Source organism: Schistocerca nitens, chromosome 2 (genome assembly GCF_023898315.1).
Source record: "Schistocerca nitens isolate TAMUIC-IGC-003100 chromosome 2, iqSchNite1.1, whole genome shotgun sequence".
Lineage (NCBI taxonomy): Eukaryota > Metazoa > Arthropoda > Insecta > Orthoptera > Acrididae > Schistocerca > Schistocerca nitens.
In genome coordinates, this window is record NC_064615.1 from 580055481 (window position 1) to 580064660 (window position 9180).

A 9180-nucleotide genomic window follows, 5' to 3' on the forward strand; every position below is an offset into this window, starting at 1 on the left:
CACAAGTACTTTCTTATTATTAGAACATAATTATTTCATGTTTTAAGATTGTAGTAATGTTTACATGATGATCATTGAATAAAAATAGTAAGTAGCATCACAAGGCCAATATTGTCAAATGTTAAATGTCAACTTGTCTGTGTGTGGAGTCAGAATTCAATGGCGTCATAATCTTATGGAGTCAGAATCCTATGGAGGCAGAATCGTATGTATGGGCATAAATAGTTAGTTGCAACAGCAAAATAAATACAAAACTCAAAAGACATATCTTATAAAGTAACTAATAATGGCATAGCTTGCACTAAGATGCAACACAAAAAAGACTTATGCTCGAACTCTTCAGTAGTAGTTGAAATAACTGGTTTATTAACCAAAAATGAAGTAACTTCTCTTGAGCTTCAGTATTGCTTAATGACAACAGAAAAAAGTTATCATCTTACAATCATTAACTTAATGTGATAGAATCAGTACTGCATCAGTGCTGTAGCAGAACTGTAAGAGAAAGTCTGAAATAAAATTGTTTAAATAGACAGACACTAAAGTATTGAAGTAATTTATTTTATGCAGTTATTTACAACATGCATAAAAATGTAGCTGATCAACTTGAATGAAGGTGTAAAAATGCTTCATGCTGAAAGAAAAGGTTGTCAAAAATGCATTACAAGTCTTGGATCAATGTCTTTAGTAGGACTGGGTACTTCTAGAACATCTAATTTTCCACAACAGACCACTGCAACATTCGTATTGTTAGAATGTAGCTCGCCCACTATGTACATTACTCTCTGATATGAAAAATATTGTTTAGTTCCTAGAAACGCATAGAGTTCTGTGTTCTTCCTTATTACTTCTGCCAAAGAGAAAAATTCAGTTAAGGTCATGTCATACAGACAAATAAAAAATAGTGAGTTTAAACAGTAATAAGCAGAATTTTTTTTAATTTTCTTTTATTGGGACGATTGCATTCCACGAGTTTGCAAAGCTAGAAAATTCATTTCACGCATACTTTACGTTATTTAGCCGTAGAGAAAAAATCTTTGTAAAATTATCCATGCTCATTACTCAACAGATACATCCACATACGCACTCTTATCTCCAAATTGGTGAAAAGTGTCATTTGCAAGTGCTGGTGTTTCATACAGATAAAAGTATCGTGATTTCTAGAATTTACAATGTTTATAGCAGGCATGATTGGTATCTCAAATAGTAATTCATTTTCTTTCCATAATCGATAACTCTTAACGTCATAATGCATCTCATCAGTAGCAACAAAACTATAATAGTCTCTTTTGAAGACATCACTGTGACTGTACCTTCGAATAAAGTGTGCACAAACAGAATATCTTGTATCTAGTACAGCTGTGGGTTGCTTCTTTTAAAGAGTGTACATTACAAACCTTGTGTTGCTCCATAAATGCTTCCAAACTAAATCGTAAGTAATTCCTCCTCTGTCTTCCTCAGAGCAACATATTTCGTTAACCCTCAGCATAATATCCTACAAATAATAGTCCTCTTCACATAATATACCATAAGTGCACCAAAAATATACAATAGTTACACCATAATAACCAATAATAACATCATAAGCCTCACATGGCAATGTTAAAGCAAAATTCCTCATCATATTCCATATATATATCGCACAGTATTCCCTAGATTCATCACGTGTATGCATACAACTCTGAAATTATCAATCTTCAAAATAATAAATAGCAGAACAAGCATCAGTCAGAAATGTACCTAATTAAACGACCATTAGAAATACCTCTCTAACTGAGAACCACTCATACACATTCTCTCATCCAAAATAAAGTCAGCAGTTATACCTCCACAATTCATCACCTACTTCACAAAATATGTACTTAAAGAAAAAGTCATTTCACGCATTTTTGTCAAAAATAACACAGTATTCTGTCTGGTAGAGTTACCGTAAGACACAAGAAACTTGATTATATGTGCAACTATCTCCCTGAAGAAAAAACGAGTATCTTAGAACCTCAAAAGGAAGTCTATTCTGCCATACCAAGATCTCAAAAAAAAAATCCAAACTCATGAAAATCGACAAACAACTCTTGAACTCAATAGTTGAATTTGATTCCCAATCAGAAAGAATCTAAAGTTTACATTCACAAGCACAAACAAAATCTACACAATTATCAATGCAAATGCCCCTCTAAACGAGGATAGCAGGAAAAACATAGAAAAAGTGGAGGCCTTTTGGAATCATCTAGATGACATTATTCAGAAGATTCCAGATAAAAAAATTATCATTCTTCTTGGAGACTTTAATGCACAGATTGGTAAAGAAAAACGATATAAGAAAATATTTGGAAAATAAACAAAACTCTCCTCCAAATTGATGAAAAATTTATTAAAAACAACACAAGAATCTTTTACAGGACTTTCAAACAAAGGTTATCAAGATACAAAGCACCCATCCTCCAATTTCGAGATGTAAATGGGACCAACGCTCACAATAACATGGACAATTGTAAAATAGTAGCAGGCTACTTTGAGAAACTCTTGAACTGTGAACACATCCTTGAAAAATTTGAATCCATCCCAAATAACAGTGAGAAGCCGGATTCAGAACCACTGACAACTGAAGAGCTACAGAAGGTCATTTCAGAACTTAAAAACAACAAAGCGTCTGGAGAAAACAGAATAGTGGACGAACTATCGAAAATAGCTGACAACAATGCAATTATATTCCTTCAGTGTGTTTTCCATAAAATCTGGAAAGGAGAAGAGATTCCCACAGAATGGAGGACAGCTCTCATCCACCCCATCCACAGGAAAGGTTTGAAGACAGACCCGACAACTGCAGAGGAATATCACTGATTGATATAACATATAAGATTCTTTCTAAAGTCCTTTTGAACAGGGCAGAGCCTCAATTGGACTTGCAAATTGGGGAATACCAGGAAGGTTTTAGAAAGGGTAGATCATGTTCAGAACAAATACTGACCTCAAAAACATCATGGCATACCAAAAATCAAGGGCAAAGACATGATTAATCTCCTTCATTGATTCCAAACAAGCATATGATTCGATTGATAGAGAATCTCTATTATCAGTCCTGGAAGAAATGGGTTTGGATAAGAAAACAACTAATATTATAAAAGCGACCCTTACAAATACATTTTCGAAAGTTAAATTTATGAACAAATTATCGGATCCCTTTGAAATAAAAACGGGAGTGCGACAGGGGGATGGGCTCTCACTGTTGCTGTTCAATTGTGCGCTTGACAAAGTAGTCAGAGAATGGAACACAAATATTAAGAGTGGTATAAGACTGGGTTGCAAAAAGAAGAACCTTAAAGTAAAGTGCATTGCTTTTGCAGATGATATGGCCCTGTTTGCCGACACAATTGAAGAAGCATGGGAGCAGATCTTGAACTAAAGAAACAAACGGCTAAAATAGGTCTTCACATCTCCTTTGAAAAAAACTAAGATATTGACAAACGTCAAGCACTCATGTAAATACCTCAAAGTTGAAGAAAAATGGACTGAAATAGTAAAAGAATTCAAATATCTCGGAGAACGGATTAGTTGGAATGCTGGGAAAAGCAACACAATGGAATCCAGAAAAAATAAACTTGAATTGGCCTTCCAACTAACAAAAAATACATACAACAAAAAATCCCTTTAATGGGGATCCAAAATTACACACTACAAGACAATGATTAAGCCAGAAGCACTGTATGTGGCAGAAACATTAAACATGAATTTCAAAGGTCTAATGGAGAAACTTGAGCTAAAGGAAAGAAAAATTTTAAGAAAAATCTTATGACCAAAATTTCATGACAGTAATGGAAATCTCTACAGTAAAAGTGAAAAACTTTCAGATATTATGCAAAAAAGGAGGATAAATTTTTATGCTCATCTTCTCAGGATGAATTCCTACAGATTAACCAAAGAAATCTTTGACTTTTTCTGTAAACTGCAAAATGAGACTCAAGTGGTTTAAAGAAACTGAGAAAGATGTCGTAGAATGAAAGATTTCAGAAAATTCACTTATCTGTCAGACAGCTAAATTAATTACTAAAGATGAAAATATAAGGTTCCAAGACAAATCTACACATAAGTCCAAACCGTTCATCTCAGAAGAAGAGAGGAAAAGAAGATCAGAAAGAGTAAAGAAATACTAGTCCCTAAGAAAAGAACACTGCACATAGAAATGATTGATCAAGTGTACCACAAAGAGAGTGAAATGAAAGAAGAAGATAACAGTATTACATTTCTATCAGATACTTCATTAGCAAACTTAGAATAATACCAGCTGAATTCAAATTGTTCACAGATGGCTTACGATTCCATATTGTCATAGTGCAAATATAGATGCAAAAAATGTGTATTTCCACTGTGCTATCAGCTTGTCAGACTATGCTTAGCAAATTCAAAGTACTTTTCTTCGCACAACACGAATCATAGGTCATCAATATTCTTTAAAATTCTGTAGTAAGAAGATTGACAGTAAGAGATACATTAACTGATATACAGATTAATGGAAGAGTATGTAATAGTGCTGAAAGTGAAAGTAAGAAAATGCACTACAACAGATGGGGCATCTATGCTCGCCACTGCATATGTTTACCAAAGTATATTAAACCTCCTAGGGTACTATTCTTTGTTCACTTTGATGTTCGATACAAGATGAAGATCTTGTGATTTATGTGTGCATATGGTTTCAAGTTCCACAGTATAAGGATGTGCGATTTGCCGAATGTTGAAAGGACCTTCATACACCAAGAAAAACTTGATGCTTAAAGGCTTTCTTTTATGAGATAAGCGGTGCGATTTGGGCAACACTTTCTGATCCATCTGTAAACTCTTGATGTTTACTCGTGGATTCTGCAGCTTCTTCCTTTTCTCTGCAGCTTTCTTGTGTTTTGCAATGGTAAATTAATTATTTCACATTGTCTTAAACGTCATTGTGATAGAAAGGCTACTAATTGTTTTGTACGATCTGGTGGAGATTTATTCTTTAATACAAGGAGTGGAAGTAAAGTTGTAGAATCATTCAATAGTTCATTAATGATATTTTTAAAATCAGGTGGATGTGAATTCTAATTTATGTATTGATGATAGCAGTACAATCTGCAAAGTTTACCTAATTCTTTGATAATGCGTTCTGAGGGGTTACAAGATGGCATTAAACGTGATATAAATATGGGTCTAATTCTTCTACATGTCAAGGTTTTTAGCCATATATTAGAACGAGATTGTGGGCCATTATCAGAAACTGCTTTGTCAACATCACCTACTTCATTCAGAAAATTCCTTACAAATCATATAGACACAGATTATGCAATAGCTTTCTGTAAAGGCATGAATGAAACAAATTTAGAAGTAAGCTCAACAGCTACAAAAACATATGAATGACCATGTTTAGATATCGCAACAGAACCGAAAATGTCAACAGCAGCTAACTTTCTTAATTTTATGGCAAAGATGGGCAATAGTGCTGTTCTATTCATAACGGTAGATAGTTTTGCCTTTTGGCACAGTTTGCATTTTGTGAAGACACTACAAATTCACTTTTCCATATTGTTGAAATAACATGTGTCCTGTAATTTCTGAAAACATTTCTTTGCGTCAAAGTGTGCATAACTCAGATGTGTGTACCAAATGAGTTTGTTGATGAATTCGCCTGGGATGCACAGTAATCAAATAGGACTGTTACATCTGAATAAAATGTTGTTACATACAAAGTAAAACTGACTTATCGCAGTATTTGATTCGTTTTGTCATTTATCCTTTCTCCCTTTCCAGATTGGATCTTTCTCCTGTTCATGAGCACTTTCACATACAGAGGATGAAACAAAGTTTTCAGAGGCTACTTTTTGCATATATACCAAACAAAAATTATTTTCTTTGTAGTCTTCTTCATTACTCTGGACTAAACCAACTCATGCACATGAAAGTGCATCAGTAATAATGTTTTTGAGCCTGGATTGTAAATCACAGTGAAATCGAATTCCTGAAGAAACAAAGCCCAACGTTTTGAGCGACCATGATTCAGTTAGCTGTCATAAGGTACTGAAGTGCTCAATGATCAATATGTACTTTAGTGTGTTTGCCTTGTAGAAAGTAAAGAAATTTATCAATTGCCCAATCTATGGCTAACACTATGAGCTCAATGATGGAATAGTTACATTCAGATTTGGTTATGACTGGACTGGCAAAAGCTATGTTTTTCTGTATAATTCCATTTTCTATAATTTCTTGAAACAAGTGTACACCAAACCAGATTTCGCACTGTCTGTCAAAAGGCAAAAATTAAGAGATTAATTAGGATGTGATAATATGGGAGCATTAAGCAATGCATTTTTCAGATCATCATATTCGGGCTGGGGATCATCATTACAGTCTCAAACTGTATTCATACCTGTGAGTTGACATAGTCTAGGTGTAGATAAGCTCTCTAAGCTGATGAAACGTCGATAAAAATTCACAAGAACTAAAAATCCTCTAAGTTATGGTTTGTTTATAGACACTGGTTTCTCCTCAATTGCTTTCCATTTTTCTGGATGGGGTGATATACCTTTCGTAGCGACAATTTGGCCAAGAAATTTAATTTGACTTTTACCAGATTCTGATTTTTCTAAATTGACTGTAATGCCATGTTCAAGAAATGTCTGTAATACTTCGCTCAGTACCTGGTTGTGTTCTGTCCATGAATTTTCCGCAGCCAGAATGTCGCCAACATATGTCGTGATACTGTCTCTCAAATGCCTAGGTAAAATAGTATTCAGATGCCACATAAATGCAGTAGATGAAACTTTGAGACCAAATGGTAATTTTCGAAACTGGTAGCAGTTTCCAAAACAAAGAATGGCTGTGTATATCCTACATTCAGGGTGTAATTCGATTTGTCAAAAACTGGATCGTAAATCAAGAGAAGACAGCATAAAATGGGCTGTTATATGAACTCACAGCATGCTCAGTAATTCCCTGGTCTAGCATCAATTGTATTTCCTGCTTAACCATTTCTCTGTATATCAATGGAATAAAGTAAGCTGGTACAAAAAATTATTATGTTCCTTAAACTTGAATTTGTAAAGAAAATTTGGTATAGTTCCTGTCTTGTGAGGAAGAATGTGACTGTAATATTTCTAAAAATTCCTCTGTGTCTGCCCCAGTATGTACTTCATCTCTGAGTACTTTCTTTTTAATTAACTGTTCTGTGGTAACAGATTATTCAGCTGGACAATGAAATGTTACGTCGTTCATGCAATTGTCAGACAAATTCAGTGAGTGTTGTGCCTCAAGCGGAAGGAGAAATGGCAAACAGTTCACATCTTCATCTTCCTTTGTTAACCAACCTTCAAATTTAAGCGTTAAAGGTACCTGATTTACTTGTACCGTTTCTTGAGCTTTGCAAAGTTTAACATAGGTTTGTTTTCATGTAGAAACTCTACACCCAAAATTGATTCTGTTGACCAAACAGGAACGATCAGAAAATTCACAGAAAACTTGTGCCCCTGACACATGAAAACTAACAAAGTTTGATTACGCACATCTACACTCTTTCGTTGAATAACTCCCTTCAATTTGGTTCTTAATAGATGCAGAGTTGGACAAACAGATGATTGTGCACATTAATTAAACACTGTCTCATTAATCACATTAACTGGGATACCAGAATCAGGTACAGCAGAAAGTGAAACGTTTCCTATGCAAATTTTTACAATAGGATGTCCAAGTGTATTTTCACAGTCGTCATTTTCTTTTAAAAATGTGTCTGTAATATCATCACAATCTACAAAATTAATGTGGTTTTTGTACAGATTATCGGCAACAGCAAACGGTTCATTTGCAAGCGTGGCTGCTAGTCATTGTTGTGTTAGCTCGTTTTGCCTAGAGTTGTTGTGTGGGTTGGTCGGTCTGATTCCTACAGTTGTACCACGCTCACAATATGACGCCAATTTCGTTTTGATGTGTCATCATAATTATTTCGTCTTGAGTAACTGTCATTAATGTCATTGTCCCGTGGGCTCGATGCCCTGATTTCTACAACCTGAGCACCACATTCAGAATAAAAGTTTGATTTACTCCGTCATTACCTTTGCGACTAAAATTTTCTTCATTGTCACAATGTCTATGTTCACGCGATCCGTGATGTCTGTTCCTGTGCTGATAATTCCTACAGTTACAGGAATCATTTCTCAAGCGTCTGCAATATGTACTGTAGGGCTTGTGTCTCAAATCATGCCTGTTTACGTCGTATCTCTCGTCATATCGTTCATGCGAATTCCATCTACGTTTTCGGTTACACTGCTGACGGTAATTTTCCCAATACTGATTATTATTGCCTCTTTGTGTTTTATCATTATTGTCAAATTAAAGTTCTTGGAAAAGGGCTTGAAAAGCTCTCAAGTCATCGTTACAACGTCCTGCCAAAAACTATATGGCGTAATCTGACAGGTAATTCAGTGAGGCAAATGCAGATTAATTCCGACAAACTGTACAGATTGGTTAAATACGAGGGCCGTTCAATAAGTAATGCCCCACATTTTTTCAAAAAAAAGGTCGTTAATATACATAGACAAATATTCTTGTTGGTGTGTCACATTTGATGGTTGTTCTGTGCGCCAGTGAAGTTTCGAACCTTTCTGAAAAATGACAGAGCCATAGTACAGCGTCAATATGGCGTCCACGTTTCATGTTACAAGCAGCATGATGTTACTGAATTCCTGTATGCAGAAAAAGAAACCGTGATGAACACCCATAAACATTTGTGTGCAGTGTATGGCGATGCTGCAGTTAATAGGCTTACAGTTGGGTGGTGGATAAAGAAAGTTACAGCCACAGGAAATGCAGAAACTGAGCTGCGTGATCAGCCATGCTCGACGGTCCTGTCACAGCCACTGCTCCAGACATGCTGAATCGTGCGGATGCCATTATTCGTGCCGACCGGTGCATCACAACACGACAATTGGCTCTCCAGTTGTCGGTCAGCATTCTAAGTGTGTCTGCAATGATCGAGACTCTCGGATATTCAAAGAGGCGCTCACGATGAGCTCCACAAATTCTCGCAGCAGACCACAAGATTCTAAGAAAGGCCATTTCATCTAAACTGTTTGAGTGTTTTGAGACCGACAGAGAGGCCTTTCTGTCACGGATCGTTACGGGGGACGAAACCTGGGTGCACCACTTTGCGCCAGAAACAAAAAGGCA